The following is a 21,220-nucleotide window of genomic DNA, read 5'->3' as shown; positions in this document are numbered from 1 at the left end:
AGTCCTATATATGTACTCAATGATCCCATGTGACACACCCTAATCCTATATAAATACTCAATGACGCCATGTGACCCACCCTAGTCCTATATAAGTACTCAATGACCCCATGTGACCCCCCTTGTCCTATATAAGTATTCAATGTCCACATGTGACCCCCCTAGTCCTATATAAGTACTCAATGACCCCTTATGACCCACCCTAGTCCTATATTAGTACTCAATGACCCCATGTGAACCCCCTTGTCCTATATAAGTACTCAATGACCCCATGTGACCCCCCTAGTCCTATATAAGTACTCAATGACCCCAGGTCAGCCACCCTTGTCCTATATAAGTACTCAATGACCCCATGTGACCCACCCTAGTCCTATATAAGTACTCAATGACCCTACGTGACCCCCCTCATGTCCTATATAAGTACTCAATGACCCCATGTGACCCACCCTAGTCCTATATAAGTACTCAATGACCTTACGTGACCCCCCCTAGTCCTATATAAGTTCTCAATGACCCCATGTGACCCACCCTAGTCTTATATAAGTACTTAATGACCCCATGTGACACACCCTAGTCCTATATAAGTACTCAATGACCCCATGTGACCCCCCCTAGTCCTATATAAGCACTCAATGACCCCATGTGACCCACCCTAGTCCTATATAAGTACTCAAAGACCCCACGTGACCCCCCCATGTCCTATATAAGTACTCAATGACTCCATGTGACCCACCCTAGTCCTATAAAAGTACTCAATGACCCCATGTGACCCACCCTATTCCTATATAAGTACTCAATGACCCCATGTGACCCCCCCATGTCCTATATAAGTACTAAATGACCCCATGTCTCCCACCCTATTCCTATATAAGTTCTCCATGACGCCATGTGACCCACCCTAGTCCTATATAAGTACTCAATGACCTCATGTGACCCCTTCTAGTCCTATATAAGTACTCAATGACCCCATGTGACCCACCCTAGTCCTATATAAGTACTCAATGACCCCATGTGACCCCCCCTAGTCCTATATAAGCACTCAATGACCCCATGTGACCCATCCTAATCCTATATAAGTACTCAATGACCCCACGTGACCCACCCTAGTCCTATATATGTACTCAATGATCCCATGTGACACACCCTAATCCTATATAAGTACTCAATGACGCCATGTGACCCACCCTAGTCCTATATAAGTACTCAATGACCCCATGTGACCCACCCTAGTCCTATATAAGTATTCAATGACCCCACGTGACCCCCCCTAGTCCTATATAAGTACTCAATGACCCCTTGTGACCCCCCTAGTCCTATATAAGTACTCAATGACCCCATGTGACCCACCCTAGTCCTATATATGTACTCAATGACCCTACGTGACCCCCCTCATGTCTTATATAAGTACTCAATGACCCCATGTGACCCACCCTAGTCCTATATAAGTACTCAATGACCCTACGTGACCCCCCCTAGTCCTATATAAGTTCTCAATGACCCCATGTGACCCACCCTAGTCCTATATAAGTACTCAATGACCCCATGTGACCCCCCCTAGTCCTATATAAGCACTCAATGACCCCATGTGACCCACCCTAATCCTATATAAGTACTCAATGACCCCACGTGACCCACCCTAGTCCTATATATGTACTCAATGATCCCATGTGACACACCCTAATCCTATATAAGTACTCAATGACGCCATGTGACCCACCCTAGTCCTATATAAGTACTCAATGACCCCATGTGACCCACCCTAGTCCTATATAAGTATTCAATGACCCCACGTGACCCCCCCTAGTCCTATATAAGTACTCAATGACACCATGTGACCCCCCCTAGTCCTATATAAGTACTCAATGACCCCATGTGACCCACCCTAGTCCTATATAAGTACTCAATGACCCTACGTGACCCCCCTCATGTCCTATATAAACACTCAATGAACCCATGTGACCCACCCTAGTCCTATATAAGTACTCAATGACCCTACGTGACCCCCCCTAGTCCTATATAAGTTCTCAATGACCCCTTGTGACCCCCCTAGTCCTATATAAGTACTCAATGACCCCTTGTGACCCCCCTAGTCCTATATAAGTACTCAATGACCCCATGTGACCCACCCTAGTCCTATATAAATACTCAATGACCCCATGTGACCCACCCTAGTCCAATATAAGTACTCAATGACCACATGTGACCACCTCTTGTCCTATATAAGTACTCAATGACCCCATATGACCCACCCTAGTCCTATATATGTACTCAATGATCCCATGTGACACACTTTAATCCTATATAAGTACTCAATGACGCCATGTGACCCACCCTAGTCCTATATAAGTACTCAATGACCCCATGTCACCCCCCTTGTCCTATATAAGTACTCAATGACCCCATGTGACCCCCCTAGTCCTATATAAGTACTCAATGACCCCAGGTCAGCCACCCTTGTCCTATATAAGTACTCAATGACCCCATGTGACCCACCCTAGTCCAATATAAGTACTCAATGACCCAATGTGACCCACCCTAGTCCTATATAAGTACTCAATGACCCCATGTGACCCCCCTAGTCCTACATAAGTAATCAATGACCCCATGTGACCCACCCTAGTCCTATATAAGTACTCAATGACCCCATGTGACCCCCCTTGTCCTATATAAGTATTCAATGTCCACATGTGACCACCCTAGTCCTACATAAATATTCAATGACCCCATGTGATCCACCCTAGTCCTATATAAGTACTCAGTGACCCCATATGACCCACCCTAGTCCTATATAAGTACTCAATGACCCAATGTGACCCCCCCTAGTCCTATATAAGTACTCAATGACCCCTTGTGACCCCCCTAGTCCTATATAAGTACTCAATGACCCCTTGTGACCCACCCTAGTCCTATATAAGTACTCATTGACCCCATGTGACCCACCCTAGTCCTATATAAATACTCAATGACCCCATGTGACCCACCCTAGTCCAATATAAGTACTCAATGACCACATCTGACCACCCCTTGTCCTATATAAGTACTCAATGACCCCATATGACCCACCCTAGTCCTATATATGTACTCAATGATCCCATGTGACACCCTAATCCTATAAAAATACTCAATGACGCCATGTGACCCACCCTAGTCCTATATAAGTACTCAATGACCCCATGTGACCCCCCTTGTCCTATATAAGTATTCAATGTCCACATGTGACCCCCCTAGTCCTATATAAGTACTCAATGACCCCATGTGAACCCCCTTGTCCTATATAAGTACTCAATGACCCCATGTGACCCCCCTAGTCCTATATAAGTACTCAATGACCCCAGGTCAGCCACCCTTGTCCTATATAAGTACTCAATGACCCCATGTGACCCACCCTAGTCCTATATAAGTACTCAATGACCCTACGTGACCCCCCTCATGTCCTATATAAGTACTCAATGACCCCATGTGACCCACCTTAGTCCTATATAAGTACTCAATGACCTTACGTGACCCTCCCTAGTCCTATATAAGTTCTCAATGACCCCATGTGACCCACCCTAGTCTTATATAAGTACTTAATGACCCCATGTGACACACCCTAGTCCTATACAAGTACTCAATGACCCCATGTGACCCCCCCTAGTCCTATACAAGTACTCAATGACCCCATGTGACCCCCCCTAGTCCTATATAAGCACTCAATGACCCCATGTGACCCACCCTAGTCCTATATAAGTACTCAATGACCCCACGTGACCCCCCCATGTCCTATATAAGTACTCAATGACTCCATGTGACCCACCCTAGTCCTATATAAGTACTCAATGACCCCATGTGACCCACCCTATTCCTATATAAGTACTCAATGACCCCATGTGACCCCCCCATGTCCTATATAAGTACTAAATGACCCCATGTCTCCCACCCTAGTCCTATATAAGTTCTCCATGACGCCATGTGACCCACCCTAGTCCTATATAAGTACTCAATGACCTCATGTGACCCCTTCTAGTCCTATATAAGTACTCAATGACCCCATGTGACCCACCCTATTCCTATATAAGTACTCAATGACCCCATGTGACCCCCCTTGTCCTATATAAGTACTCAATGACCCCATGTGACTCCCCTAGTCCTATATAAGTACTCAATGACCCCAGGTCAGCCACCCTTGTCCTATATAAGTACTCAATGACCCCATGTGACCCACCCTAGTCCAATATAAGTACTCAATGACCCAATGTGACCCATCCTAGTCCTATATAAGTACTCAATGACCCCATGTGACCCCCCTAGTCCTACATAAGTAATCAATGACCCCATGTGACCCACCCTAGTCCTATATAAGTACTCAATGACCCCATGTGACCCCCCTTGTCCTATATAAGTATTCAATGTCCACATGTGACCACCCTAGTCCTACATAAATATTCAATGACCCCATGTGATCCACCCTAGTCCTATATAAGTACTCAGTGACCCCATATGACCCACCCTAGTCCTATATAAGTACTCAATGACCCAATGTGACCCACCCTAGTCCTATATAAATACTCAATGACCCCATGTGACCCCCCTAGTCCTACATAAGTAATCAATGACCCCATGTGACCCACCCTAGTCCTATATTAGTACTCATTGACCCCATGTGAACAACCCTAGTCCTATATAAGTACTCAATGACCCCATGTGACCCACCCTAGTCCTATATAAGTACTCAATGACCCCATGTGACCCCCCCTAGTCCTATATAAGTACTCAATGACCCCAGGTCAGCCACCCTAGTCCTATATAAGTACTCAATGACCCAATGAGACCCACCCTAGTCCTATATAAGTACTCAATGACCCCAGGTGACACATCCTAGTCCTATATAAGTACTCAATGACCCCATGTGACCTACCCTAGTCTTTTATAAGTACTCAATGACCCCATTTGACCCACCCTAGTCCTATATAAGTACTCAATGACACCATGTGACCCCCCCTAGTCCTATATAAGTACTCAATGACCCCATGTGACCCACCCTAGTCCTATATAAGTACTCAATGACCCTACGTGACCCCCCTCATGTCTTATATAAGTACTCAATGACCCCATGTGACCCACCCTAGTCCTATATAAGTACTCAATGACCCTACGTGACCCCCCCTAGTCCTATATAAGTTCTCAATGACCCCATGTGACCCACCCTAGTCCTATATAAGTACTCAATGACCCCATGTGACCCCCCCTAGTCCTATATGAGCACTCAATGACCCCATGTGACCCACCCTAATCCTATATAAGTACTCAATGACCCCACGTGACCCACCCTAGTCCTATATATGTACTCAATGATCCCATGTGACACACCCTAATCCTATATAAGTACTCAATGACGCCATGTGACCCACCCTAGTCCTATATAAGTACTCAATGACCCCATGTGACCCACCCTAGTCCTATATAAGTATTCAATGACCCCACGTGACCCCCCCTAGTCCTATATAAGTACTCAATGACACCATGTGACCCCCCCTAGTCCTATATAAGTACTCAATGACCCCATGTGACCCACCCTAGTCCTATATAAGTACTCAATGACCCTACGTGACCCCCCTCATGTCCTATATAAACACTCAATGACCCCATGTGACCCACCCTAGTCCTATATAAGTACTCAATGACACCATGTGACCCCCCCTAGTCCTATATAAGTACTCAATGACCCCATGTGACCCACCCTAGTCCTATATAAGTACTCAATGACCCTACGTGACCCCCCTCATGTCTTATATAAGTACTCAATGACCCCATGTGACCCACCCTAGTCCTATATAAGTACTCAATGACCCTACGTGACCCCCCCCTAGTCCTATATAAGTTCTCAATGACCCCTTGTGACCCCCCTAGTCCTATATAAGTACTCAATGACCCCTTGTGACCCCCCTAGTCCTATATAAGTACTCAATGACCCCATGTGACCCACCCTAGTCCTATATAAATACTCAATGACCCCATGTGACCCACCCTAGTCCAATATAAGTACTCAATGACCACATGTGACCACCTCTTGTCCTATATAAGTACTCAATGACCCCATATGACCCACCCTAGTCCTATATATGTACTCAATGATCCCATGTGACACACTTTAATCCTATATAAGTACTCAATGACGCCATGTGACCCACCCTAGTCCTATATAAGTACTCAATGACCCCATGTGACCCCCCTTGTCCTATATAAGTACTCAATGACCCCATGTGACCCCCCTAGTCTTATATAAGTACTCAATGACCCCAGGTCAGCCACCCTTGTCCTATATAAGTACTCAATGACCCCATGTGACCCACCCTAGTCCAATATAAGTACTCAATGACCCAATGTGACCAACCCTATTCCTATATAAGTACTCAATGACCCCATGTGACCCCCCTAGTCCTACATAAGTAATCAATGACCCCATGTGACCCACCCTAGTCCTATATAAGTACTCAATGACCCCATGTGACCCCCCTTGTCCTATATAAGTATTCAATGTCCACATGTGACCACCCTAGTCCTACATAAATATTCAATGACCCCATGTGATCCACCCTAGTCCTATATAAGTACTCAGTGACCCCATATGACCCACCCTAGTCCTATATAAGTACTCAATGACCCAATGTGACCCACCCTAGTCCTATATAAGTACTCAATGACCCCATGTGACCCCCCTAGTCCTACATAAGTAATCAATGACCCCATGTGACCCACCCTAGTCCTATATAAGTACTCAATTACCCCATGTGACCAACCCTAGTCCTATATAAGTACTCAATGACCCCATGTGACCCACCCTAGTCCTATATAAGTACTCAATGTCCACATGTGACCACCCCTGGTCCTATATAAGTACTCAATGACCCCATGTGACCCACCCTAGTCCTATATATGTACTCAATGATCCCATGTGACACACCCTAATCCTATATAAATACTCAATGACGCCATGTGACCCACCCTAGTCCTATATAAGTACTCAATGACCCCATGTGACCCCCCTTGTCCTATATAAGTATTCAATGTCCACATGTGACCCCCCTAGTCCTATATAAGTACTCAATGACCCCTTATGACCGACCCTAGTCCTATATTAGTACTCAATGACCCCATGTGAACCCCCTTGTCCTATATAAGTACTCAATGACCCCATGTGACCCCCCTAGTCCTATATAAGTACTCAATGACCCCAGGTCAGCCACCCTTGTCCTATATAAGTACTCAATGACCCCATGTGACCCACCCTAGTCCTATATAAGTACTCAATGACCCTACGTGACCCCCCTCATGTCCTATATAAGTACTCAATGACCCCATGTGACCCACCCTAGTAATATATAAGTACTCAATGACCCAATGTGGCCCACCCTATTCCTATATAAGTACTCAATGACCCCATGTGACCCACCCTAGACTTATATAAGTACTCAATGACCCAATGTGACCCACCCTAGTCCTATATAAGTACTCAATGACCCCATGTGACCCACCCTAGTCCTATATAAGTACTCAATGACCCCAGGTGACCCACCCTAGTCCTATATAAGTACTCAATGACCCCATGTGACCTACCCTAGTCCTATATAAGTACTTAATGACCCCATGTGACCCACCCTAGTCCTTTATAAGTACTCAATGACCCCATGTGACCAACCCTACTCTTATATAAGTACTCAATGACCCCATGTGACCCAACCCAGTCCTATATAAGTACTCAATGACACCATGTGACCCCCCCTAGTCCTATATAAGTACTCAATGACCCCATGTGACCCACCCTAGTCCTATATAAGTACTCAATGACCCTACGTGACCCCCCCTAGTTCTATATAAGTTCTCAATGACCCCATGTGACCCACCCTAGTCCTATATAAGTACTTAATGACCCCATGTGACACACCCTAGTCCTATATAAGTACTCAATGACCCCATGTGACCCCCCCTAGTCCTATTTAAGCACTCAATGACCCCATGTGACCCACCCTAGTCCTATATAAGTACTCAATGACCCCACGTGACCCCCCCATGTCCTATATAAGTACTCAATGACTCCATGTGACCCACCCTAGTCCTATATAAGTACTCAATGACCCCATGTGACCCACCCTATTCCTATATAAGTACTCAATGACCCCATGTGACCCCCCCATGTCCTATATAAGTACTAAATGACCCCATGTCTCCCACCCTAGTCCTATATAAGTTCTCCATGACGCCATGTGACCCACCCTAGTCCTATATAAGTACTCAATGACCTCATGTGACCCCTTCTAGTCCTATATAAGTACTCAATGACCCCATGTGACCCACCCTATTCCTATATAAGTACTCAATGACCCCATGTGACCCACCCTAGTCCAATATAAGTACTCAATGACCCAATGTGACCCATCCTAGTCCTATATAAGTACTCTATGACCCCATGTGACCCCCCTAGTCCTACATAAGTAATCAATGACCCCATGTGACCCACCCTAGTCCTATATAAGTACTCAATGACCCAATGTGACCCACCCTAGTCCTATATAAATACTCAATGACCCCATGTGACCCCCCTAGTCCTACATAAGTAATCAATGACCCCATGTGACCCACCCTAGTCCTATATTAGTACTCATTGACCCCATGTGAACAACCCTAGTCCTATATAAGTACTCAATGACCCCATGTGACCCACCCTAGTCCTATATAAGTACTCAATGACCCCATGTGACCCCCCCTAGTCCTATATAAGTACTCAATGACCCAATGAGACCCACCCTAGTCCTATATAAGTACTCAATGACCCCAGGTGACACATCCTAGTCCTATATAAGTACTCAATGACCCCATGTGACCTACCCTAGTCTTTTATAAGTACTCAATGACCCCATGTGACCCACCCTAGTCCTATATAAGTACTCAATGACACCATGTGACCCCCCCTAGTCCTATATAAGTACTCAATGACCCCATGTGACCCACCCTAGTCCTATATAAGTACTCAATGACCCTACGTGACCCCCCTCATGTCTTATATAAGTACTCAATGACCCCATGTGACCCACCCTAGTCCTATATAAGTACTCAATGACCCTACGTGACCCCCCCTAGTCCTATATAAGTTCTCAATGACCCCATGTGACCCACCCTAGTCCTATATAAGTACTCAATGACCCCATGTGACCCCCCCTAGTCCTATATGAGCACTCAATGACCCCATGTGACCCACCCTAATCCTATATAAGTACTCAATGACCCCACGTGACCCACCCTAGTCCTATATATGTACTCAATGATCCCATGTGACACACCCTAATCCTATATAAGTACTCAATGACGCCATGTGACCCACCCTAGTCCTATATAAGTACTCAATGACCCCTTGTGACCCACCCTAGTCCTATATAAGTATTCAATGACCCCACGTGACCCCCCCTAGTCCTATATAAGTACTCAATGACACCATGTGACCCCCCCTAGTCCTATATAAGTACTCAATGACCCCATGTGACCCACCCTAGTCCTATATAAGTACTCAATGACCCTACGTGACCCCCCTCATGTCCTATATAAACACTCAATGACCCCATGTGACCCACCCTAGTCCTATATAAGTACTCAATGACACCATGTGACCCCCCCTAGTCCTATATAAGTACTCAATGACCCCATGTGACCCACCCTAGTCCTATATAAGTACTCAATGACCCTACGTGACCCCCCTCATGTCTTATATAAGTACTCAATGACCCCATGTGACCCACCCTAGTCCTATATAAGTACTCAATGACCCTACGTGACCCCCCCCTAGTCCTATATAAGTTCTCAATGACCCCTTTTGACCCCCCTAGTCCTATATAAGTACTCAATGACCCCTTGTGACCCCCCTAGTCCTATATAAGTACTCAATGACCCCATGTGACCCACCCTAGTCCTATATAAATACTCAATGACCCCATGTGACCCACCCTAGTCCAATATAAGTACTCAATGACCACATGTGACCACCTCTTGTCCTATATAAGTACTCAATGACCCCTTGTGACCCCCCTAGTCCTATATAAGTACTCAATGACCCCTTGTGACCCCCCTAGTCCTATATAAGTACTCAATGACCCCATGTGACCCACCCTAGTCCTATATAAATACTCAATGACCCCATGTGACCCACCCTAGTCCAATATAAGTACTCAATGACCACATGTGACCACCTCTTGTCCTATATAAGTACTCAATGACCCCATATGACCCACCCTAGTCCTATATATGTACTCAATGATCCCATGTGACACACTTTAATCCTATATAAGTACTCAATGACGCCATGTGACCCACCCTAGTCCTATATAAGTACTCAATGACCCCATGTGACCCCCCTTGTCCTATATAAGTACTCAATGACCCAATGTGACCCCCCTAGTCCTATATAAGTACTCAATGACCCCAGGTCAGCCACCCTTGTCCTATATAAGTACTCAATGACCCCATGTGACCCACCCTAGTCCAATATAAGTACTCAATGACCCCATGTGACCTACCCTAGTCCTATATAAGTACTTAATGACCCCATGTGACCCACCCTAGTCCTTTATAAGTACTCAATGACCCCATGTGACCAACCCTACTCTTATATAAGTACTCAATGACCCCATGTGACCCAACCCAGTCCTATATAAGTACTCAATGACACCATGTGACCCCCCCTAGTCCTATATAAGTACTCAATGACCCCATGTGACCCACCCTAGTCCTATATAAGTACTCAATGACCCTACGTGACCCCCCCTAGTTCTATATAAGTTCTCAATGACCCCATGTGACCCACCCTAGTCCTATATAAGTACTTAATGACCCCATGTGACACACCCTAGTCCTATATAAGTACTCAATGACCCCATGTGACCCCCCCTAGTCCTATTTAAGCACTCAATGACCCCATGTGACCCACCCTAGTCCTATATAAGTACTCAATGACCCCACGTGACCCCCCCATGTCCTATATAAGTACTCAATGACTCCATGTGACCCACCCTAGTCCTATATAAGTACTCAATGACCCCATGTGACCCAACCTATTCCTATATAAGTACTCAATGACCCCATGTGACCCCCCCATGTCCTATATAAGTACTAAATGACCCCATGTCTCCCACCCTAGTCCTATATAAGTTCTCCATGACGCCATGTGACCCACCCTAGTCCTATATAAGTACTCAATGACCTCATGTGACCCCTTCTAGTCCTATATAAGTACTCAATGACCCCATGTGACCCACCCTATTCCTATATAAGTACTCAATGACCCCATGTGACCCACCCTAGTCCAATATAAGTACTCAATGACCCAATGTGACCCATCCTAGTCCTATATAAGTACTCAATGACCCCATGTGACCCCCCTAGTCCTACATAAGTAATCAATGACCCCATGTGACCCACCCTAGTCCTATATAAGTACTCAATGACCCAATGTGACCCACCCTAGTCCTATATAAATACTCAATGACCCCATGTGACCCCCCTAGTCCTACATAAGTAATCAATGACCCCATGTGACCCACCCTAGTCCTATATTAGTACTCATTGACCCCATGTGAACAACCCTAGTCCTATATAAGTACTCAATGACCCCATGTGACCCACCCTAGTCCTATATAAGTACTCAATGACCCCATGTGACCCCCCCTAGTCCTATATAAGTACTCAATGACCCAATGAGACCCACCCTAGTCCTATATAAGTACTCAATGACCCCAGGTGACACATCCTAGTCCTATATAAGTACTCAATGACCCCATGTGACCTACCCTAGTCTTTTATAAGTACTCAATGACCCCATGTGACCCACCCTAGTCCTATATAAGTACTCAATGACACCATGTGACCCCCCCTAGTCCTATATAAGTACTCAATGACCCCATGTGACCCACCCTAGTCCTATATAAGTACTCAATGACCCTACGTGACCCCCCTCATGTCTTATATAAGTACTCAATGACCCCATGTGACCCACCCTAGTCCTATATAAGTACTCAATGACCCTACGTGACCCCCCCTAGTCCTATATAAGTTCTCAATGACCCCATGTGACCCACCCTAGTCCTATATAAGTACTCAATGACCCCATGTGACCCCCCCTAGTCCTATATGAGCACTCAATGACCCCATGTGACCCACCCTAATCCTATATAAGTACTCAATGACCCCACGTGACCCACCCTAGTCCTATATATGTACTCAATGATCCCATGTGACACACCCTAATCCTATATAAGTACTCAATGACGCCATGTGACCCACCCTAGTCCTATATAAGTACTCAATGACCCCTTGTGACCCACCCTAGTCCTATATAAGTATTCAATGACCCCACGTGACCCCCCCTAGTCCTATATAAGTACTCAATGACACCATGTGACCCCCCCTAGTCCTATATAAGTACTCAATGACCCCATGTGACCCACCCTAGTCCTATATAAGTACTCAATGACCCTACGTGACCCCCCTCATGTCCTATATAAACACTCAATGACCCCATGTGACCCACCCTAGTCCTATATAAGTACTCAATGACACCATGTGACCCCCCCTAGTCCTATATAAGTACTCAATGACCCCATGTGACCCACCCTAGTCCTATATAAGTACTCAATGACCCTACGTGACCCCCCTCATGTCTTATATAAGTACTCAATGACCCCATGTGACCCACCCTAGTCCTATATAAGTACTCAATGACCCTACGTGACCCCCCCCTAGTCCTATATAAGTTCTCAATGACCCCTTTTGACCCCCCTAGTCCTATATAAGTACTCAATGACCCCTTGTGACCCCCCTAGTCCTATATAAGTACTCAATGACCCCATGTGACCCACCCTAGTCCTATATAAATACTCAATGACCCCATGTGACCCACCCTAGTCCAATATAAGTACTCAATGACCACATGTGACCACCTCTTGTCCTATATAAGTACTCAATGACCCCTTGTGACCCCCCTAGTCCTATATAAGTACTCAATGACCCCTTGTGACCCCCCTAGTCCTATATAAGTACTCAATGACCCCATGTGACCCACCCTAGTCCTATATAAATACTCAATGACCCCATGTGACCCACCCTAGTCCAATATAAGTACTCAATGACCACATGTGACCACCTCTTGTCCTATATAAGTACTCAATGACCCCATATGACCCACCCTAGTCCTATATATGTACTCAATGATCCCATGTGACACACTTTAATCCTATATAAGTACTCAATGACGCCATGTGACCCACCCTAGTCCTATATAAGTACTCAATGACCCCATGTGACCCCCCTTGTCCTATATAAGTACTCAATGACCCAATGTGACCCCCCTAGTCCTATATAAGTACTCAATGACCCCAGGTCAGCCACCCTTGTCCTATATAAGTACTCAATGACCCCATGTGACCCACCCTAGTCCAATATAAGTACTCAATGACCCAATGTGACCAACCCTAGTCCTATATAAGTACTCAATGACCCCATGTGACCCCCCTAGTCCTACATAAGTAATCAATGACCCCATGTGACCCACCCTAGTCCTATATAAGTACTCAATGACCCCATGTGACCCCCCTTGTCCTATATAAGTATTCAATGTCCACATGTGACCACCCTAGTCCTACATAAATATTCAATGACCCCATGTGATCCACCCTAGTCCTATATAAGTACTCAGTGACCCCATATGACCCACCCTAGTCCTATATAAGTACTCAATGACCCAATGTGACCCACCCTAGTCCTATATAAGTACTCAATGACCCCATGTGACCCCCCTAGTCCTACATAAGTAATCAATGACCCCATGTGACCCACCCTAGTCCTATATAAGTACTCAATTACCCCATGTGACCAACCCTAGTCCTATATAAGTACTCAATGACCCCATGTGACCCACCCTAGTCCTATATAAGTACTCAATGTCCACATGTGACCACCCCTGGTCCTATATAAGTACTCAATGACCCCATGTGACCCACCCTAGTCCTATATATGTACTCAATGATCCCATGTGACACACCCTAATCCTATATAAATACTCAATGACGCCATGTGACCCACCCTAGTCCTATATAAGTACTCAATGACCCCATGTGACCCCCCTTGTCCTATATAAGTATTCAATGTCCACATGTGACCCCCCTAGTCCTATATAAGTACTCAATGACCCCTTATGACCCACCCTAGTCCTATATTAGTACTCAATGACCCCATGTGAACCCCCTTGTCCTATATAAGTACTCAATGACCCCATGTGACCCCCCTAGTCCTATATAAGTACTCAATGACCCCAGGTCAGCCACCCTTGTCCTATATAAGTACTCAATGACCCCATGTGACCCACCCTAGTCCTATATAAGTACTCAATAACCCTACGTGACCCCCCTCATGTCCTATATAAGTACTCAATGACCCCATGTGACCCACCCTAGTAATATATAAGTACTCAATGACCCAATGTGGCCCACCCTATTCCTATATAAGTACTCAATGACCCCATGTGACCCACCCTAGACTTATATAAGTACTCAATGACCCAATGTGACCCACCCTAGTCCTATATAAGTACTCAATGACCCCATGTGACCCACCCTAGTCCTATATAAGTACTCAATGACCCCAGGTGACCCACCCTAGTCCTATATAAGTACTCAATGACCCCATGTGACCTACCCTAGTCCTATATAAGTACTTAATGACCCCATGTGACCCACCCTAGTCCTTTATAAGTACTCAATGACCCCATGTGACCAACCCTACTCTTATATAAGTACTCAATGACCCCATGTGACCCAACCCAGTCCTATATAAGTACTCAATGACACCATGTGACCCCCCCTAGTCCTATATAAGTACTCAATGACCCCATGTGACCCACCCTAGTCCTATATAAGTACTCAATGACCCTACGTGACCCCCCCTAGTTCTATATAAGTTCTCAATGACCCCATGTGACCCACCCTAGTCCTATATAAGTACTTAATGACCCCATGTGACACACCCTAGTCCTATATAAGTACTCAATGACCCCATGTGACCCCCCCTAGTCCTATATAAGCACTCAATGACCCCATGTGACCCACCCTAGTCCTATATAAGTACTCAATGACCCCACGTGACCCCCCCATGTCCTATATAAGTACTCAATGACTCCATGTGACCCACCCTAGTCCTATATAAGTACTCAATGAACCCATGTGACCCACCCTATTCCTATATAAGTACTCAAAGACCCCATGTGACCCCCCCATGTCCTATATAAGTACTAAATGACCCCATGTCTCCCACCCTAGTCCTATATAAGTTCTCCATGACGCCATGTGACCCACCCTAGTCCTATATAAGTACTCAATGACCCCATGTGACCCCTTCTAGTCCTATATAAGTACTCAATTACCCCATGTGACCCCCCCTAGTCCTATATAAGTACTCAATGACCCCAGGTCAGCCACCCTAGTCCTATATAAGTACTCAATGACCCCATGTGACCCACCCTAGTCCAATATAAGTACTTAATGACCCAATGAGACCCACCCTAGTCCTATATAAGTACTCAATGACCCCAGGTGACACATCCTAGTCTTATATAAGTACTCATTGACCCCATGTGACCTACCCTATTCCTATATAAGTACTCAATGACCCCATGTGACCAACCCTAGTCTTTTATAAGTACTCAATGATCCCATGTGACCCACCCTAGTCCTATATAAGTACTCAATGACACCATGTGACCCCCCCTAGTCCTATATAAGTACACAATGACCCCATGTGACCCACCCTAGTCCTATATAAGTACTCAATGACCCTACGTGACCCCCCTCATGTCCTATATAAGTACTCAATGACCCCATGTGACCCACCCTAGTCCTATATAAGTACTCAATGACCCTACGTGACCCCCCCTAGTCCTATATAAGTTCTCAATGACCCCATGTGACCCACCCTAGTCCTATATAAGTACTCAATGACCCCATGTGACCCCCCCTAGTCCTATATAAGCACTCAATGACCCCATGTGACCCATCCTAATCCTATATAAGTACTCAATGGCCCCACGTGACCCACCCTAGTCCTATATATGTACTCAATGATCCCATGTGACACACCCTAATCCTATATAAGTACTCAATGACGCCATGTGACCAACCCTACTCTTATATAAGTACTCAATGACCCCATGTGACCCAACCTAGTCCTATATAAGTACTCAATGACACCATGTGACCCCCCCTAGTCCTATATAAGTACTCAATGACCCCATGTGACCCACCCTAGTCCTATATAAGTACTCAATGACCCTACGTGACCCACCCTAGTTCTATATAAGTTCTCAATGACCCCATGTGACCCACCCTAGTCCTATATAAGTACTTAATGACCCCATGTGACACACCCTAGTCCTATATAAGTACTTAATGACCCCATGTGACCCCCCTAGTCCTATATAAGCACTCAATGACCCCATGTGACCCACCCTAGTCCTATATAAGTACTCAATGACCCCACGTGACCCCCCCATGTCCTATATAAGTACTCAATGACTCCATGTGACCCACCCTAGTCTTATATAAGTACTCAATGAACCCATGTGACCCACCCTATTCCTATATAAGTACTCAATGACCCCATGTGACCCCCCCATGTCCTATATAAGTACTATATGACCCCATGTCTCCCACCCTAGTCCTATATAAGTTCTCCATGACGCCATGTGACCCACCCTAGTCCTATATAAGTACTCAATGACCCCATGTGACCCCTTCTAGTCCTATATAAGTACTCAATTACCCCATGTGACCCCCCCTAGTCCTATATAAGTACTCAATGACCCCAGGTCAGCCACCCTAGTCCTATATAAGTACTCAATGACCCCATGTGACCCACCCTAGTCCAATATAAGTACTCAATGACCCAATGAGACCCACCCTAGTCCTATATAAGTACTCAATGACCCCAGGTGACACATCCTAGTCCTATATAAGTACTCAATGACCCCATGTGACCTACCCTATTCCTATATAAGTACTCAATGACCCCATGTGACCAACCCTAGTCTTTTATAAGTACTCAATGATCCCATGTGACCCACCCTAGTCCTATATAAGTACTCAATGACCCCATGTGACCCACCCTAGTCCTATATAAGTACTCAATGACCCTACGTGACCCCCCCTAGTCCTATATAAGTTCTCAATGACCCCATGTGACCCACCCTAGTCCTATATAATTACTCAATGACCCCATGTGACCCCCCCTAGTCCTATATAAGCACTCAATGACCCCATGTGACCCATCCTAATCCTATATAAGTACTCAATGGCCCCACGTGACCCACCCTAGTCCTATATATGTACTCAATGATCCCATGTGACACACCCTAATCCTATATAAGTACTCAATGACGCCATGTGACCAACCCTACTCTTATATAAGTACTCAATGACCCCATGTGACCCAACCTAGTCCTATATAAGTACTCAATGACACCATGTGACCCCCCCTAGTCCTATATAAGTACTCAATGACCCCATGTGACCCACCCTAGTCCTATATAAGTACTCAATGACCCTACGTGACCCACCCTAGTTCTATATAAGTTCTCAATGACCCCATGTGACCCACCCTAGTCCTATATAAGTACTTAATGACCCCATGTGACACACCCTAGTCCTATATAAGTACTCAATGACCCCATGTGACCCCCCCTAGTCCTATATAAGCACTCAATCACCCCATGTGACCCACCCTAGTCCTATATAAGTACTCAATGACCCCACGTGACCCCCCCATGTCCTATATAAGTACTCAATGACTCCATGTGACCCACCCTAGTCCTATATAAGTACTCAATGAACCCATGTGACCCACCCTATTCCTATATAAGTACTCAATGACCCCATGTGACCCCCCCATGTCCTATATAAGTACTAAATGACCCCATGTCTCCCACCCTAGTCCTATATAAGTTCTCCATGACGCCATGTGACCCACCCTAGTCCTATATAAGTACTCAATGACCCCATGTGACCCCTTCTAGTCCTATATAAGTACTCAATTACCCCATGTGACCCCCCCTAGTCCTATATAAGTACTCAATGACCCCAGGTCAGCCACCCTAGTCCTATATAAGTACTCAATGACCCCATGTGACCCACCCTAGTCCAATATAAGTACTCAATGACCCAATGAGACCCACCCTAGTCCTATATAAGTACTCAATGACCCCAGGTGACACATCCTAGTCCTATATAAGTACTCAATGACCCCATGTGACCTACCCTATTCCTATATAAGTACTCAATGACCCCATGTCACCAACCCTAGTCTTTTATAAGTACTCAATGATCCCATGTGACCCACCCTAGTCCTATATAAGTACTCAATGACACCATGTGACCCCCCCTAGTCCTATATAAGTACACAATGACCCCATGTGACCCACCCTAGTCCTATATAAGTACTCAATGACCCTACGTGACCCCCCTCATGTCCTATATAAGTACTCAATGACCCCATGTGACCCACCCTAGTCCTATATAAGTACTCAATGACCCTACGTGACCCCCCCTAGTCCTATATAAGTTCTCAATGACCCCATGTGACCCACCCTAGTCCTATATAATTACTCAATGACCCCATGTGACCCCCCCTAGTCCTATATAAGCACTCAATGACCCCATGTGACCCATCCTAATCCTATATAAGTACTCAATGACCCCACGTGACCCACCCTAGTCCTATATAAGTACTCAATGATCGCATGTGACACACCCTAATCCTATATAAGTACTCAATGACGCCATGTGACCCACCCTAGTCCTATATAAGTACTCAATGACCCCATGTGACCCACCCTAGTCCTATATAAGTATTCAATGACCCCACGTGACCCCCCTCATGTCCTATATAAACACTCAATGACCCCATGTGACCCACCCTAGTCCTATATAAGTACTCAATGACCCCATGTGACCCACCCTAGTCCTATATAAGTACTCAATGACCCTACGTGACCCCCCTCATGTCTTATATAAGTACTCAATGACCCCATGTGACCCACCCTAGTCCTATATAAGTACTCAATGACCCTACGTGACCCCCCCTAGTCCTATATAAGTTCTCAATGACCCCATGTGACCCACCCTAGTCCTATATAAGTACTCAATGACCCCATGTGACCCCCCCTAGTCCTATATAAGCACTCAATGACCCCATGTGACCCACCCTAATCCTATATAAGTACTCAATGACCCCACGTGACCCACCCTAGTCCTATATATGTACTCAATGATCCCATGTGACACACCCTAATCCTATATAAGTACTCAATGACGCCATGTGATCCACCCTAGTCCTATATAAGTACTCAATGACCCCATGTGACCCACCCTAGTCCTATATAAGTATTCAATGACCCCACGTGACCCCCCCTAGTCCTATATAAGTACTCAATGACACCATGTGACCCCCCCTAGTCCTATATAAGTACTCAATGACCCCATGTGACCCACCCTAGTCCTATATAAGTACTCAATGACCCTACGTGACCCCCCTCATGTCCTATATAAACACTCAATGACCCCATGTGACCCACCCTAGTCCTATATAAGTACTCAATGACCCTACGTGACCCCCCTAGTCCTATATAAGTTCTCAATGACCCCTTGTGACCCCCCTAGTCCTATATAAGTACTCAATGACCCCTTGTGACCCCCCTAGTCCTATATAAGTACTCAATGACCCCATGTGACCCACCCTAGTCCTATATAAATACTCAATGACCCCATGTGACCCACCCTAGTCCAATATAAGTACTCAATGACCACATGTGACCACCTCTTGTCCTATATAAGTACTCAATGACCCCATATGACCCACCCTAGTCCTATATATGTACTCAATGATCCCATGTGACACACTTTAATCCTATATAAGTACTCAATGACGCCATGTGACCCACCCTAGTCCTATATAAGTACTCAATGACCCCATGTCACCCCCCTTGTCCTATATAAGTACTCAATGACCCCATGTGACCCCCCTAGTCCTATATAAGTACTCAATGACCCCAGGTCAGCCACCCTTGTCCTATATAAGTACTCAATGACCCCATGTGACCCACCCTAGTCCAATATAAGTACTCAATGACCCAATGTGACCCACCCTAGTCCTATATAAGTACTCAATGACCCCATGTGACCCCCCTAGTCCTACATAAGTAATCAATGACCACATGTGACCCACCCTAGTCCTATATAAGTACTCAATGACCCCATGTGACCACCCTAGTCCTACATAAATATTCAATGACCCCATGTGATCCACCCTAGTCCTATATAAGTACTCAGTGACCCCATATGACCCACCCTAGTCCTATATAAGTACTCAATGACCCAATGTGACCCCCCCTAGTCCTATATAAGTACTCAATGACCCCTTGTGACCCCCCTAGTCCTATATAAGTACTCAATGACCCCTTGTGACCCACCCTAGTCCTATATAAGTACTCATTGACCCCATGTGACCCACCCTAGTCCTATATAAATACTCAATGACCCCATGTGACCCACCCTAGTCCAATATAAGTACTCAATGACCACATCTGACCACCCCTTGTCCTATATAAGTACTCAATGACCCCATATGACCCACCCTAGTCCTATATATGTACTCAATGATCCCATGTGACACACCCTAATCCTATAAAAATACTCAATAACGCCATGTGACCCACCCTAGTCCTATATAAGTACTCAATGACCCCATGTGACCCCCCTTATCCTATATAAGTATTCAATGTCCACATGTGACCCCCCTAGTCCTATATAAGTACTCAATGACCCCATGTGAACCCCCTTGTCCTATATAAGTACTCAATGACCCCATGTGACCCCCCTAGTCCTATATAAGTACTCAATGACCCCAGGTCAGCCACCCTTGTCCTATATAAGTACTCAATGACCCCATGTGACCCACCCTAGTCCTATATAAGTACTCAATGACCCTACGTGACCCCCCTCATGTCCTATATAAGTACTCAATGACCCCATGTGACCCACCCTAGTCCTATATAAGTACTCAATGACCTTACGTGACCCTCCCTAGTCCTATATAAGTTCTCAATGACCCCATGTGACCCACCCTAGTCTTATATAAGTACTTAATGACCCCATGTG

This window comes from Prorops nasuta, unplaced genomic scaffold, assembly GCF_024137725.1.
Source record: "Prorops nasuta isolate Cenicafe-Biocafe unplaced genomic scaffold, Cenicafe_Pnas_1.2 PNAS00047, whole genome shotgun sequence".
NCBI classification, from domain to species: domain Eukaryota; kingdom Metazoa; phylum Arthropoda; class Insecta; order Hymenoptera; family Bethylidae; genus Prorops; species Prorops nasuta.
The sequence above is the reverse complement of the archived record's forward strand: the minus strand, read 5'-3'. Positions refer to the sequence as shown.